Source organism: Oncorhynchus nerka, unplaced genomic scaffold (genome assembly GCF_034236695.1).
Source record: "Oncorhynchus nerka isolate Pitt River unplaced genomic scaffold, Oner_Uvic_2.0 unplaced_scaffold_4197, whole genome shotgun sequence".
Classification (NCBI taxonomy): Eukaryota; Metazoa; Chordata; class Actinopteri; order Salmoniformes; family Salmonidae; genus Oncorhynchus; species Oncorhynchus nerka.
Window position 1 is genome coordinate 1 of NW_027037099.1, and position 16,902 is coordinate 16,902.

General features: G+C 48.1%; 1 pseudogene; it reads left to right on the top strand.

Moving 5' to 3' along the window:
- The first annotated feature begins 6 nt into the window (after positions 1-6).
- Positions 7-16,576, top strand: LOC135566563 (transmembrane and coiled-coil domain-containing protein 3-like; annotated as a pseudogene).
- The last annotated feature ends 326 nt before the right edge of the window (positions 16,577-16,902 follow it).

Consider the following 16,902-nt stretch of genomic DNA (forward strand, 5'->3'; position numbering starts at 1 on the left):
AACAATAAACAGGTTCATCAACAACAACAACACATAGTTCATATAGAGGACCACGCCTTCGACAACAATAAACAGGTTCATCAACAACAACAACAAACATAGGTCATAGAGGACAACAATAAACAGGTTAATCAACAACAACAACAAACATAGGTCATATGGTGGACAACGTCTTTGACGACAAACGGGTCAGAATAGGAGTGCTGATCTAGGATCAGTCTCCCTTTTAGAGCATAATGAATCAGACTGTTTGGACAGGGAGGACCTGATCCCAGATCAGCAGTCTGAGAGGCTGTATAAAGACAGGCCCTGATGTGCTGCGTTGGGGCTGTTATGTATTGTATTAAAGGCTATACCAGTAGAGTTATTATCAGGATTGTGATCAGATGAATGGAGTGCACGTAGCCAACGTGGAGGCGGTGCTGAGAGTGGAGGAGGAGGAGGAAGACGGAGGGAAAAGAAGAAGGAACGCGTCAAGGAGAGGTGGAGAGGTGGAGGACGCAGCGTGGGGCTGAGCATGCTCATCGACTCCCAAGAACAACCAGTATGTTCTGACCAAGCCCAGAGACTCCACCATGCCCCGCTCCGATCAACACTTCTATGAGTCAGTACAACTTTAACCCCTGAACACTAATGGTCCTATACATATAAAGACTGTCCTGAGTCCAGCTGTAATCTGACTATATGAAGACTGTCCTGAGTCCAGCTGTAATCTGACTATATGAAGACTGTCCTGAGACTCCAGCTGTAATCTGACTATATGAAGACTGTCCTGAGACTCCAGCTGTAATCTGACCATATGAAGACTGTCCTGAGACTCCAGCTGTAATCTGACTATATGAAGACTGTCCTGAGACTCCATCTGTAATCTGACTATATGAAGACTGTCCTGAGACTCCAGCTGTAATCTGACCATATGAAGACTGTCCTGAGACTCCAGCTGTAATCTGACTATATGAAGACTGTCCTGAGACTCCAGCTGTAATCTGACTATATGAAGACTGTCCTGAGACTCCAGCTGTAATCTGACTATATGAAGACTGCCCTGAGACTCCAGCTGTAATCTGACTATATGAAGACTGTCCTGAGACTCCAGCTGTAATCTGACCATATGAAGACTGTCCTGAGACTCCAGCTGTAATCTGACTATATGAAGACTGTCCGAGACTCCAGCTGTAATCTGACTATATGAAGACTGTCCTGAGACTCCATCTGTAATCTGACTACATGAAGACTGTCCTGAGACTCCAGCTGTAATCTGACTATATGAAGACTGTCCTGAGACTCCAGCTGTAATCTGACTATATGAAGACTGTCCTGAGACTCCAGCTGTAATCTGACTATATGAAGACTGCCCTGAGACTCCAGCTGTAATCTGACTATATGAAGACTGTCCTATGAGTCCAGCTGTAATCTGACCATATGAAGACTGTCCTGAGACTCCAGCTGTAATCTGACCATATGAAGAATGTCCTGAGTCCAGCTGTAATCTGACTATATGAAGACTGTCCTGAGACTCCAGCTGTAATCTGACCATATGAAGACTGTCCTGAGACTCCAGCTGTAATCTGACTATGAAGACTGTCCTGAGACTCCAGCTGTAATCTGACCATGAAGACTGTCCTGAGACTCCAGCTGTAATCTGACTACATGAAGACTGTCCTGAGACTCCAGCTGTAATCTGACCATATGAAGACTGTCCTGAGACTCCAGCTGTAATCTGACTATATGAAGACTGTCCTGAGACTACAGCTGTAATCTGACTACATGAAGACTGTCCTGAGACTCCAGCTGTAATCTGACCATATGAAGACTGTCCCCGAGACTCCAGCTGTAATCTGACCATATGAAACTGTCCTGAGACTCCAGCTGTAATCTGACTATATGAAGACTGTCCTGAGACTCCATCTGTAATCTGACTATATGAACTGTCCTGAGACTCCAGCTGTAATCTGACCACATGAAGACTGTCCTGAGACTCCAGCTGTAATCTGACCATATGAAGACTGTCCTGAGACTCCAGCTGTAATCTGACTATATGAAGACTGTCCTGGAGACTACAGCTGTAATCTGACTACATGAAGACTGTCCTGAGACTCCAGCTGTAATCTGACCATATGAAGACTGTCCTGAGACTCCAGCTGTAATCTGACTATATGAAGACTGTCCTGAGACTCCAGCTGTAATCTGACCATATGAAGACTGTCCTGAGACTCCAGCTGTAATCTGACCATATGAAGACTGTCCTGAGACTCCATCTGTAATCTGACTATATGAAGACTGTCCTGAGACTCCAGCTGTAATCTGACTATATGAAGACTGCCCTGAGACTCCAGCTGTAATCTGACTATATGAAGACTGTCCTATGACTCCAGCTGTAATCTGACCATATGAAGACTGTCCTGAGACTCCAGCTGTAATCTGACTATGAAGATGAGTCCAGCTGTAATCTGACCATATGAAGACTGTCCTGAGACTCCAGCTGTAATCTGACCATATGAGTCCAGCTGTAATCTGACTATATGAAGACTGTCCTGAGACTCCAGCTGTAATCTGACCATATAAAGACTGTCCTGAGACTCCAGCTGTAATCTGACTATATGAAGACTGTCCTGAGACTCCAGCTGTAATCTGACCATATGAAGACTGTCCTAGACTCCAGCTGTAATCTGACCATATGAAGACTGTCCTGAGACTCCAGCTGTAATCTGACCATATGAAGACTGTCCTGAGACTCCAGCTGTAATCTGACTATATGAAGACTGTCCTGAGACTACAGCTGTAATCTGACTACATGAAGACTGTCCTGAGACTCCAGCTGTAATCTGACCATATGAAGACTGTCCTGAGACTACAGCTGTAATCTGGACTGTGAAAACTGTCCTGAGACTCCAGCTGTAATCTGACTATATGAAGACTGTCCTGAGACTCCAGCTGTAATCTGACCATATGAAGACTGTCCTGAGACTCCAGCTGTAATCTGACTACATGAAGACTGTCCTGAGACTCCAGCTGTAATCTGACCATATGAAGACTGTCCTGAGACTCCAGCTGTAATCTGACTATATGAAGACTGTCCTGAGACTACAGCTGTAATCTGACTACATGAAGACTGTCCTGAGACTCCAGCTGTAATCTGACCATATGAAGACTGTCCTGAGACTCCAGCTGTAATCTGACTATATGAAGACTGTCCTGAGACTCCAGCTGTAATCTGACTATATGAAGACTGTCCTGAGACTCCAGCTGTAATCTGACTATATGAAGACTGTCCTGAGACTCCAGCTGTAATCTGACTATATGAAGACTGTCCTGAGACTCCATCTGTAATCTGACTACATGAAGACTGTCCTGAGACTCCAGCTGTAATCTGACTATATGAAGACTGTCCTGAGACTCCAGCTGTAATCTGACTATATGAAGACTGTCCTGAGACTCCAGCTGTAATCTGGACTATATGAAGACTGCCCTGAGACTCCAGCTGTAATCTGACTATATGAAGACTGTCCTGAGACTCCAGCTGTAATCTGACCATATGAAGACTGTCCTGACTCCAGCTGTAATCTGACCATATGAAGAATGTCCTGAGTCCAGCTGTAATCTGACTATATGAAGACTGTCCTGAGACTCCAGCTGTAATCTGACCATATGAAGACTGTCCTGAGACTCCAGCTGTAATCTGACTATATGAAGACTGTCCTGAGACTCCAGCTGTAATCTGACCATATGAAGACTGTCCTGAGACTCCAGCTGTAATCTGACTACATGAAGACTGTCCTGAGACTCCAGCTGTAATCTGACCATATGAAGACTGTCCTGAGACTCCAGCTGTAATCTGACTATATGAAGACTGTCCTGAGACTCCAGTAATCTGACTACATGAAGACTGTCCTAGACTCCAGCTGTAACTATATGAAGACTGTCCTGAGACTACAGCCTGACTATATGAAACTGTAACTCCAGCTGATCCATATGAAGACTGTCCTGAGACTCAGCTGTAATCTGACCATATGAAGACTGTCCTGAGACTCCAGCTGTAATCTGACTATATGAAGACTGTCCTGAGACTCCAGCTGTAATCTGACCATATGAAGACTGTCCTGAGACTCCAGCTGTAATCTGACTATATGAAGACTGTCCTGAGACTACAGCTGTAATCTGACTACATGAAGACTGTCCTGAGACTCCAGCTGTAATCTGACCATATGAAGACTGTCCTGAGACTCCAGCTGTAATCTGACTATATGAAGACTGTCCTGAGACTCCAGCTGTAATCTGACTATATGAAGACTGTCCTGAGACTCCAGCTGTAATCTGACCATATGAAGACTGTCCTGAGACTCCAGCTGTAATCTGACCATATGAAGACTGTCCTGAGACTCCAGCTGTAATCTGACTATATGAAGACTGTCCTGAGACTCCAGCTGTAATCTGACTATATAAAGACTGTCCTGAGACTCCAGCTGTAATCTGACCATATGAAGACTGTCCTGAGACTCCAGCTGTAATCTGACCATATGAAGACTGTCCTGAGACTCCAGCTGTAATCTGACTATATGAAGACTGTCCTGAGACTCCAGCTGTAATCTGACTATATGAAGACTGTCCTGAGACTCCAGCTGTAATCTGACTATATGAAGACTGTCCTGAGACTCCAACTGTAATGTGACCAAATGGGTCTTCAAATGAAATTACAATTTTGCACAATTCTAATCTGTGTCCCTGTGGTGTCCTGTCCTGTTGTCTGTGATTGGCTGGTCAGGACCTGGTCTCCGTAGTGATGCTGTCTCTGCCATGTGGTTGGCTGTGCACTATGATGGGCCTGCCCCCCATGTTTGGTTACATCGTCTGTGGAGTCCTCCTGGGTCCCTCTGGACTCAACAGCATCAAGGTGAGACATGCAACAGTGTCTGCCTGTCTCTCTGTCTGTCTGTCTGCCTCTGTCTGCCTGTCTGCCTGTCTTTCTGTCTCTCTGCCTGTCTGCCTCTGTCTGCCTGTCTGTCTGCCTCTGTCTGCCTGTCTGTCTGTCTGTCTGTCTCTCTGCCTGTCTGTCTGCCTCTGTCTGTCTGCCTCTGTCTGTCTGCCTCTGTCTGCCTCTGTCTGCCTGCCTGTCTGTCTGTGTGTCTGTCTGTCTGTCTGTGTGTCTGCCTGTCTGTGTGTCTGCCTGTGTGAGAGAGAGTAATGTATCTCTGTGCAGTCTATGGTGCAGGTAGAAACGCTGGGAGAGTTGGGAGTGTTCTTCACTCTCTTCGTGGTCGGTCTCGAGTTCTCCCCAGAGCGACTTCTGGAAGGTAGGCTGCCTAGTGTTGCATTCAACCCCCCTCACACACACACACACACACACACACACAGAGGTATTTTCCATCAGATATTAGCCTACATTCTTGAAATAGCAAAAACTATTAAAGGCCCAGTGCAGACATAAACGTGAATTCCCTGTGTTTTATATGTATTTCCACACTATGAGGGTGGAATGATACTGTGAAGTTGATGATGATGATGATGCCCTTCTAGTGGAACAGCTGTTTAGAACCACTGCCTGTTTTGGTGGGATGGAGTTTTGATCTGCCGGGTGACATCACCAGACAGGAAAGGACTTAACACTGGTGTGAAGTGTGTAACTCTGACCTACATTTTCACAGTGGGACTCAGAAACCCACATTCTTACATTCTTTCACCATTAAACTCCGTCTCAGCAGAGAGCGACGTCTAACTCTCTCTCCTCTTCATTTCGCTATCTGTTTATCACACATTTCCTAATCAGTCTTCCTGCTTCCCTCCCTCCCTCACTCTCTCCCTGGCCTCCCTCCCTCTCTCGCGCTCTCTCTCTCTCTCTCTCCCTGGCCTCCCTCCCTCTCTTGCGCTCTCTCTCTCTCTCTCTCTCTCTCCCTCCCTCACTCTCACTCCCTGGCCTCCCTCCCTCTCTCTCTCCCTGGCCTCCCTCCCCTCTCTCTCTCTCCCTGGCCTCCCTCCCCTCTTGCGCTCTCTCACTCTCTCTCTCCCTCCCCTCACTCTCTCTCCCTGGCCTCCCTCCCTCTCTCTCTCCCTGGCCTCCCTCCCTCTCTCTCTCTCTCCCTGGCCTCCCTCCCTCTCTTGCGCTCTCTCGCTCTCTCTCTCTCCCTCCCTCACTCTCTCTCCCTGGCCTCCCTCCCTCTCTCTCTCCCTGGCCTCCCTCCCTCTCTCTCTCTCTTCTCTGGAACGTGATAATTATATTGTGTTCATTTCAAGAGATGAAGACCATTTTATATGCGTGGACGTGTTCAACTATTCTTGTCACAAGAATGGTAAACAAACTAACATTTGACCAACGGGGACATTTTGTTGGTCCCCATGAGTTTAAATGCTATTTCTAGGGGGTTTAAGGTTAAGGTTAGAATTAGTGTTAGGTTTAAGAGCTAGGGTTAGTTTTAGGGTTAGGAGCCAGGGTTAGGTTTTTTGGTTAAGGTTGGGGTTGGGTAAGGGTAAGAGTACGGGTTAGGTTTTTGGGTTAAGGTTAGGGTAAGGGTAAGAGTACGGGTTAGGTTTTTGGGTTAAGGTTAGGGTAAGAGTACGGGTTAGGTTTTTGGGTTAGGGTAAGAGTAAGAGTACAGGTTAGGTTTTTGGGTTAAGGTTAGGGTAAGAGTACGGGTTAGGTTTTTGGGTTACGGTTGGGGTAAGGGTAAGAGTACGGGTTAGGTTTTTGGGTTAAGGTTAGGGTAAGGGTAAGAGTACGGGTTAGGTTTTTGGGTTAAGGTTAGGGTAAGAGTACGGGTTAGGTTTTTGGGTTAAAGTTAGGGTAAGAGTAAGAGTACGGGTTAGGTTTTTGGGTTAAGGTTAGGGTAAGAGTAAGAGTACGGGTTAGGTTTTTGGGTTAAAGTTAGGGTAAGAGTACGGGTTAGGTTTTTGGGTTAAGGTTAGGGTAAGGAGTACGGGTTAGGTTTTTGGGTTAAGGTTGGGGTAAGGGTAAGAGTACGGGTTAGGTTTTTGGGTTAAGGTTAGGGTAAGAGTACGGGTTAGGTTTTTGGGTTAAGGTTAGGGTAAGAGTACGGGTTAGGGAAAATAGGATTTTGAATGTGATTGAATTGTGTGTCCCCACCAGATTAGCTGTACAAGACTGTGTGTGTGTATTTAACATGTGTGTACTGTCCTATGTGTGAGTGCAGGTGTGGAAGATCTCTGTGCAGGGTTCATGCTACCTCAGTCTGTTGATGGTGGCTACAGGGCTGCTGTGGGGTCAGGTGCTGCATATCCGTCCCACCCAGACCGTCTTCATCTCCTCCTGTCTCTCTCTATCCTCCACACCACTGGTCTCACGCTTCCTGGCTGGGGGCGCCCGCGCTGACAAGGACGGTACGGAGACTACGTGTGTGTGTGTGTGTGTCTGTGTCTTTGTGTGTGTCTGTGTCTCTGTGTGTGTCTGTGTGTCTCTGTGTGTGTCTGTGTGTGTGTGTGTGTGTGTGTGTGTGTGTGTGTGTGTGTGTGTGTGTGTGAGAGACAGAGCGAGAGAGAGACTTGACTTCCAATGCTCTTTATTTTAATGTTAAAGAACCACCTGTCTTTAAATGAGTAACTGGCTACAAACATTAAAACTGTGTGTGTGTGTGTATGTTTGTGCGTGGTGTGTGTGTGTGTGTGTAGGGGAGCTGGACTACAGCAGTGTTCTCCTGGGGATGTTGGTAATGCAGGATGTTCAGCTGGGTCTGTTCATAGCCGTCATGCCCACCCTCATACAGGTGTCATCTGGCCACCTGGACAGGTGAGCACACACACACACACACACACACACACACACACACACACACACACACACACACACACACACACACAGCTATATATGCACTAGACACACCCTGTCCCAAAACTCAACTCATGCTAGTAAGGTATGTAGTTCTAATGTTTAATACTGTTGTGTCCTGTCTTCTGAGGGTCCTGTCTTGTCTTCTGAGGGTTCTGTCTTCTGAGGGTCCTGTCTTGTCTTCTGAGGGTTCTGTCTTCTGAGGGTCCTGTCTTCTGAGGGTCCTGTCCTATGTTCTGTCTTCTGAGGGTCCTGTTCTGTCTTACATTTACATTACATTTAAGTCATTTAGCAGACGCTCTTATCCAGAGCGACTTACAAATTGGTGCTTTCACCTTATGACATCCAGTGGAACAGCCACTTTACAATAGTGCATCTAGGTCTTTTAAGGGGGAGAAAGATTACTTTATCCTATCCTAGGTATTCCTTAAAGAGGTGGGGTTTCAGGTGTCTCCGGAAGGTGGTGATTGACTCCGCTGTCCTGGCGTCGTGAGGGAGTTTGTTCCACCATTGGGGGCCAGAGCAGCGAACAGTTTTGACTGGGCTGAGCGGGAACTGTCTCCTCAGTGGTAGGGAGGCGAGCAGGCCAGAGGTGGATGAACGCAGTGCCCTTGTTTGGGTGTAGGGCCTGATCAGAGCCTGGAGGTAGTGAGGTGCCGTTCCCCTCACAGCTCCGTAGGCAAGCACCATGGTCTTGTAGCGGATGCGAGCTTCAACTGGAAGCCAGTGGAGAGAGCGGAGGAGCGGGGTGACGTGAGAGAACTTGGGAAGGTTGAACACCAGACGGGCTGCGGCGTTCTGGATGAGTTGTAGGGGTTTAATGGCACAGGCAGGGAGCCCAGCCAACAGCGAGTTGCAGTAATCCAGACGGGAGATGACAAGTGCCTGGATTAGGACCTGCGCCGCTTCCTGTGTGAGGCAGGGTCGTACTCTGCGGATGTTGTAGAGCATGAACCTACAGGAACGGGCCACCGCCTTGATGTTATTTGAGAACGACAGGGTGTTGTCCAGGATCACGCCAAGGTTCTTAGCGCTCTGGGACGAGGACACAATGGAGTTGTCAACCGTGATGGCGAGATCATGGAACGGGCAGTCCTTCCCCGGGAGGAAGAGCAGCTCCGTCTTGCCGAGGTTCAGCTTGAGGTGATGATCCGTCATCCACACTGATATGTCTGCCAGACATGCAGAGATGCGATTCGCCACCTGGTCATCAGAAGGGGGAAAGGAGAAGATTAATTGTGTGTCGTCTGCATAGCAATGATAGGAGAGACCATGTGAGGTTATGACAGAGCCAAGTGACTTGGTGTATAGCGAGAATAGGGAGGGCCTAGAACAGAGCCCTGGGGGACACCAGTGGTGAGAGCACGTGGTGAGGAGACGGATTCTCGCCACGCCACCTGGTAGGAGCGACCTGTCAGGTAGAACGCAATCCAAGCGTGGGCCGCGCCGGAGATGCCCAACTCGGAGAGGGTGGAGAGGAGGATCTGATGGTTCACAGTATCGAAGGCAGCCGATAGGTCTAGAAGGATGAGAGCAGAGGAGAGAGAGTTAGCTTTAGCAGTGCGGAGCGCCTCCGTGATACAGAGAAGAGCAGTCTCAGTTGAATGACTAGTCTTGAAACCTGACTGATTTGGATCAAGAAGGTCATTCTGAGAGAGATAGCGGGAGAGCTGGCCAAGGACGGCACGTTCAAGAGTTTTGGAGAGAAAAGAAAGAAGGGATACTGGTCTGTAGTTGTTGACATCGGAGGGATCGAGTGTAGGTTTTTTCAGAAGGGGTGCAACTCTCGCTCTCTTGAAGGGGGGAGGGACGTAGCCAGCGGTCAGGGATGAGTTGATGAGCGAGGTGAGGTAAGGGAGAAGGTCACCGGAGATGGTCTGGAGAAGAGAGGAGGGGATAGGGTCAAGCGGGCAGGTTGTTGGGCGGCCGGCCGTCACAAGACGCGAGATGTCATCTGGAGAGAGAGGGAGAAAGAGGTCAGAGCACAGGGTAGGGCAGTGTGAGCAGAACTAGCGGTGTCGTTTGACTTAGCAAACGAGGATCGGATGTCGTCGACCTTCTTTTCAAAATGGTTGACGAAGTCATCTGCAGAGAGGGAGGAGGGGGGGGGAGGGGGAGGAGGATTCAAGAGGGAGGAGAAGGTGGCAAAGAGCTTCCTAGGGTTAGAGGCAGATGCTTGGAATTTAGAGTGGTAGAAAGTGGCTTTAGCAGCAGAGACAGAGGAGGAAAATGTAGAGAGGAGGGAGTGAAAGGATGCCAGGTCCGCAGGGAGGCGAGTTTTCCTCCATTTCCGCTCGGCTGCCCGGAGCCCTGTCTTCTGAGGGTCCTGTCCTGTGTTCTGTCTTCTGAGGGTCCTGTCCTGTCTTCTGAGGGTTCTGTCTTCTGAGGGTCCTGTTCTGTCTTCTGAGGGTCCTGTTCTGTCTTCTGAGGGTCCTGTTCTGTCTTCTGAGGGTCCTGTCCTGTGTTCTGTCTTCTGAGGGTCCTGTCCTGTGTTCTGTCTTCTGAGGGTCCTGTCCTGTCTTCTGAGGGTTCTGTCTTCTGAGGGTCCTGTTCTGTCTTCTGAGGATCCTGTCCTGTGTTCTGTCTTCTGAGGGTCCTGTTCTGTCTTCTGAGGGTCCTGTCCTGTGTTCTGTCTTCTGAGGGTCCTGTCCTGTGTTCTGTCTTCTGAGGATCCTGTCCTGTGTTCTGTCCTCCTAGCCCAGGTCCTGTTCTCGCTGTAAACCAGTGTTCTGTGTTGTGAGGCTGGTGTTCTGTGTTCTATCCTGTGTTCTGTAGTGTCCTGTTTGGAGGTCTGCACGTCCTCCTGCTCCTGTCCCAGGTCCTGTTCTCTCTGGCTATGGTACTACTGCTGTGTGTTCTCCTCAAATCCTTCCTGATTGGTCCATACTACAGGAAGCTCCATGCTGAGTCTAAAGGCAACAAGGAGATCCTGGTTCTGGGGACCGCTGCCTTCGTATTCCTCATGCTCACCGTATGTACCCCCCCCCCCTCACTCTTCCCCCTCTCCTCTGTGAGATGTAGCTCCCCCTCCACTATTCCCTCCTCTGTGAGATGTAGCTCCCCCTCCACTATTCTCTCCTCTGTGAGATGTAGCTCCCCCTCCTCTATCCTCTCCTCTGTGAGATGTAGCTCCCCCTCCTCTATGAGATGTAGCTCCCCTCCTCTATCCTCTCCTCTGTGAGATGTAGCTCCCCCTCCTCTATCCTCTCCTCTGTGAGATGTAGCTCCCCCTCCTCTATCCTCTCCTCTGTGAGATGTAGCTCCCCCTCCTCTGTGAGATGTAGCTCCCCCTCCACTATCCTCTCCTCTGTGAGATGTAGCTCCCCTCCTCTATCCTCCTCTGTGAGATGTAGCTCCCCCTCCTCTATCCTCTCCTCTGTGAGATGTAGCTCCCCTCCTCTATCCTCTCCTCTGTGAGATGTAGCTCCCCTCCTCTATCCTCTCCTCTGTGAGATGTAGCTCCCCCTCCTCTATCCTCTCCTCTGTGAGATGTAGCTCCCCCTCCTCTATCCTCTCCTCTGTGAGATGTAGCTCCCCCTCCTCTATCCTCTCCTCTATGAGATGTAGCTCCCCCTCCTCTATCCTCTCCTCTGTGAGATGTAGCTCCCCCTCCTCTATCCTCTCCTCTGTGAGATGTAGCTCCCCCTCCTCTATCCTCTCCTCTGTGAGATGTAGCTCCCCCTCCTCTATCCTCTCCTCTGTGATATGTAGCTCCCCCTCTATCCTCTCCTCTGTGAGATGTAGCTCCCCCTCTATCCTCTCCTCTGTGAGATGTAGCTCCCCCTCCTCTATCCTCTCCTCTGTGAGATGTAGCTCCCCCTCCTCTATCCTCTCCTCTGTGATATGTAGCTCCCCCTCCTCTATTCTCTCCTCTGTGAGATGTAGCTCCCCCTCCTCTATCCTCTCCTCTGTGAGATGTAGCTCCCCCTCCTCTATCCTCTCCTCTATGAGATGTAGCTCCCCCTCCTCTATCCTCTCCTCTATGAGATGTAGCTTCACCTCCTCTGTGAGATGTAGCTCCCCCTCCTCTATCCTCTCCTCTGTGAGATGTAGCTCCCCCTCCTCTATCCTCTCCTCTGTGAGATGTAGCTCCCCCTCCTCTATCCTCTCCTCTGTGAGATGTAGCTCCCCTCCTCTATCCTCTCCTCTGTGAGATGTAGCTCCCCCTCCTCTCTTCTCCAACAGAGGTTATGTTTCCTGTACAATCAAGTACTACAATTGACATTCCAATACAAATGCAATACTGTGTCATTAGGGAGTTTATGATATAAATGGTTAAAATATATCCATTCTACCAAATGTATGTCAAATGATGTTTTCCCCCCGGCGTTTCCCAGGTGACAGAGTTCCTGGGCATTTCCATGGAGCTGGGCTGCTTCCTGGCTGGAGCGCTTCTCTCCTCGCAGGGTCACATTTGCACCACGGAGGTCATGGGCTGCATCGAGCCAATCAGAGACTTCCTCGCCATCATCTTCTTCGCCTCCATTGGTCAGAACTGAAGCTTACCCTCTGCAGTGTCTCTGTTTAGCATCATATCTCTGTCTCTCTATGGCTGTTTAGCATCGTGTCTCTGTCTCTCTATGGCTGTTTAGCATCGTGTCTCTGTCTCTCTATGGCTGTTTAGCATCGTGTCTCTGTCTCTCTATGGCTGTTTAGCATCGTGTCTCTGTCTCTCTATGGCTGTTTAGCATCGTGTCTCTGTCTCTCTATGGCTGTTTAGCATCGTGTCTCTGTCTCTCTATGGCTGTTTAGCATCGTGTCTCTGTCTCTCTATGGCTGTTTAGCATCGTGTCTCTGTCTCTCTATGGCTGTTTAGCATCGTGTCTCTGTCTCTCTATGGCTGTTTAGCATCGTGTCTCTGTCTCTCTATGGCTGTTTAGCATCGTGTCTCTGTCTCTCTATGGCTGTTTAGCATCGTGTCTCTGTCTCTCTATGGCTGTTTAGCATCGTGTCTCTGTCTCTCTCTATGGCTGTTTAGCATCGTGTCTCTGTCTCTATGGCTGTTTAGCATCGTGTCTCTGTCTCTCTATGGCTGTTTAGCATCGTGTCTCTGTCTCTCTATGGCTGTTTAGCATCGTGTCTCTGTCTCTCTATGGCTGTTTAGCATCGTGTCTCTGTCTCTCTATGGCTGTTTAGCATCGTGTCTCTGTCTCTCTATGGCTGTTTAGCATCGTGTCTCTGTCTCTATGGCTGTTTAGCATCGTGTCTCTGTCTCTCTATGGCTGTTTAGCATCGTGTCTCTGTCTCTCTATGGCTGTTTAGCATCGTGTCTCTGTCTCTCTATGGCTGTTTAGCATCGTGTCTCTGTCTCTCTATGGCTGTTTAGCATCGTACAGTTGAAGTCGGAAGTTTACATACACCTTAAGGCAAATACATTTAAACTCCGTTTTTCACAAGTCCTGACATTTAATCCTAGTAAAGATTCCCTGTCTTAGGTCAGTTGGGATCACCACTTTATTTTAAGAATGTGAAATGTCAGAATAATAGTAGAGTGATTTATTTAATCTTTTATTTCTTTCATCACATTTCCCAGTTGGGTCAGAAGTTTACATACACTCAATTAGTATTTGGTAGCATTGACTTTAAATTGTTTAACTTGGGTCAAACGTTTTGGGTAGCCTTCCACAAGCTTCTCACAATAAATTGGGTGAATTTTGGCCCATTCCACCTGACAGAGCTGGTGTAACGGAGTCAGGTTTGTAAGGCCTCCTTGCTCACACACACTTTTTCCAGTTCTGCCCACACATTTTCTATAGGATTGAGGTCAGGGCTTTGTGATGGCCACTCCAATACCTCGACTTTGTTGTCCTTAAGCCATTTTGCCACAACTTTGGAAGTATGCTTGGGGTTATTGTCGATTTGGAAGACCCATTTGCGACCAGCATTAGCTTCCTGACTGATGTCTTGGGATGTTGCTTCAATATATCGACATAATTTTCCAGCCTCATGATGCCATCTATTTTGTGAAGTGCACCAGTCCCTCCTGCAGCAAAGCACCGCCACAACATGATGCTGCCACCCCCGTGCTTCACGGTTGGGATGGTGTTCTTCGGCTTGCAAGCCTTGTGTCAAAGTAGATGACCTAACCGACTTGCCAGAACTAAAGTTTGTTAACAAGAAATTAGTGGAATGGTTGAAAAACGAGTTTTAATGACTCCAACCTCAGTGTATGTAAACTTCCGACTTCAACTGTATCTCTCTCTCTCTATGGCTGTTTAGCATCGTATCTCTACTACTGTAGGTCTCTATGTGTTGTCTCTACTACTGTAGGTCTCTATGTGTTGTCTCTACTACTGTAGGTCTCTGTGTTGTCTCTACTACTGTAGGTCTCTGTGTTGTCTCTACTACTGTAGGTCTCTGTGTTGTCTCTACTACTGTAGGTCTCTGTGTTGTCTCTACTACTGTAGGTCTCTATGTGTTGTCTCTACTACTGTAGGTCTCTGTGTTGTCTCTACTACTGTAGGTCTGTGTGTTGTCTCTACTACTGTAGGTCTCTGTGTTGTCTCTACTACTGTAGGTCTCTGTGTTGTCTCTACTACTGTAGGTCTCTATGTGTTTTCTCTACTACTGTAGGTCTCTGTGTTGTCTCTACTACTGTAGGTCTCTGTGTGTTGTCTCTACTACTGTAGGTCTCTGTGTTGTCTCTACTACTGTAGGTCTCTGTGTGTTGTCTCTACTACTGTAGGTCTCTGTGTGTTGTCTCTACTACTGTAGGTCTATGTGTGTTGTCTCTACTACTGTAGGTCTCTGTGTTGTCTCTACTACTGTAGGTCTCTGTGTGTTGTCTCTACTACTGTAGGTCTCTGTGTGTTGTCTCTACTACTGTAGGTCTCTATGTGTTGTCTCTACTACTGTAGGTCTCTGTGTTGTCTCTACTACTGTAGGTCTCTATGTGTTGTCTCTACTACAGTAGGTCTCTATGTGTTGTCTCTACTACTGTAGGTCTCTGTGTTGTCTCTACTACTGTAGGTCTATGTGTTGTCTCTACTACTGTAGGTCTCTGTGTTGTCTCTACTACTGTAGGTCTCTATGTGTTGTCTCTACTACTGTAGGTCTCTGTGTTGTCTCTACTACTGTAGGTCTCTGTGTTGTCTCTACTACTGTAGGTCTCTGTGTTGTCTCTACTACTGTAGGTCTCTCTGTGTTGTCTCTACTACTGTAGGTCTCTGTGTGTTGTCTCTACTACTGTAGGTCTCTCTGTGTTGTCTCTACTACTGTAGGTCTCTGTGTGTTGTCTCTACTACTGTAGGTCTCTGTGTTGTCTCTACTACTGTAGGTCTCTCTGTGTTGTCTCTACTACTGTAGGTCTCTGTGTGTTGTCTCTACTACTGTAGGTCTCTATGTGTTGTCTCTACTACTGTAGGTCTCTGTGTTGTCTCTACTACTGTAGGTCTCTGTGTTGTCTCTACTACTGTAGGTCTCTGTGTTGTCTCTACTACTGTAGGTCTCTGTGTTGTCTCTACTACTGTATGTCTCTGTGTTGTCTCTACTACTGTAGGTCTCTGTGTTGTCTCTACTACTGTAGGTCTCTGTGTTGTCTCTACTACTGTATGTCTCTGTGTTGTCTCTACTACTGTAGGTCTCTGTGTTGTCTCTACTGCTGTAGGTCTCTATGTGTTTTTTCTACTGCTGTAAGTCTCCATGTGTAAGTCTCCATGTGTAGGTCTCCATGTGTAGGTCTCCATGTGTAGGTCTCCATGTGTAAGTCTCCATGTGTAGGTCTCCATGTGTAGGTCTCCATGTGTAGGTCTCCATGTGTAGGTCTCCATGTGTAGGTCTCCATGTGTGTTCTCTTCTACTGCAGGTTTCCATGTCTTTCCTACCTTTGTCCTGTACGAACTGACAGTCCTGGTGGTGCTGACTCTCTCACTGGTCATCATGAAGGTATGCTGTTGTTGCTTTAAACCACTCTCACTTACTTATTTTCTCTCTCTCTCTCTTTCTCTCTCTCCCCCTCACTCTCTCCCCCTCACTCTCTCTCTCTCTCTTTTCTCTCTCTCTCTCTTACTCTCTCTCTCTTTTTCTCTCTCTTTCTCTCTCTCTTTCTCTCTCTCCCCTCTCTCTCTCTTTCTCTCTCTCCCCCTCTCTCTCTCTTTCTCTCTCTCCCCCTCTCTCTCTCCCCCTCTCTCTCTCTTTCTCTCTCTCCCCCTCTCTCTCTCTCTTTCTCTCTCTCCCTCTCTCTCTCTCTTTCTCTTTCTCTCTCCCCTCTCTCTCTCTCTCTTTCTCTCTCTCCCCCTCACTCTTTCTCTCTCACTTTCTCTCTCTCTCTCTCTCTCTCTCTCTCTTTCTCTCTCTCTCTCTCTCTCTCTCTTTCTCTCTCTCTTTTTTTTCTTTCTCTCTCTCCCCTCTCTCTTTCTCTCTCTCTTTCTCTCTCTCCCCCTCTCTCTCTCTTTCTCTCTCTCCCCTCTCTCTCTCTTTCTCTCTCTCCCCCTCTCTCTCTCTTTCTCTCTCTCCCCTCTCTTTCTCTCTCTCTCCCCCTCTCTCGCTCTCTCTCTCTCCCCTCTCTCTCTTTTCTCTCTCCCCCTCTCTCTATCTTTCTCCCTCTCCCCCTCTCTCTATCTTTCTCTATCTCTCTCTCTTTCTCTCTCTCCCCCTCACTCTCTCTCACTCTCTCTAATGAAACACCTCCTCCTCTCCATGTTCCTGTTAGTTCCTGATGGCGGTGCTGGTGCTGTCGGCCATCTTGCCCTAAGGGTTCTCGCCCATCCGTTGGATAGTGTCTGCTGGCCTGGCGCAGGTCAGCGAGTTCTCCTTCGTCTTGGGGAGCCGCGCCCGCCGAGCTGGCATCATCTCCAGAGAGAGGTACTTCTACCGAAGAACAGACCACCACTCGATGCTTAGTTCCAAATCAAACAATAGCCACTAGTCCCTAGACACTACCCTAACCACTACCACTAACCACTACCACTAACCCTAGACACTACCCCTAACCTTTACCCATAGACACTACCACTAACCATTAACCACTACCTAACCACTACCCCTAACCACTACCCCCTCGACACTACCCTAGACACTACTCTTAACCCATTAACCCTAGACACTACCCTAACCTTTACCCATAGACACTACTCTTAACCAATACCCATAACCATGACCCATAACCACGACCCATAACCACCCCATAA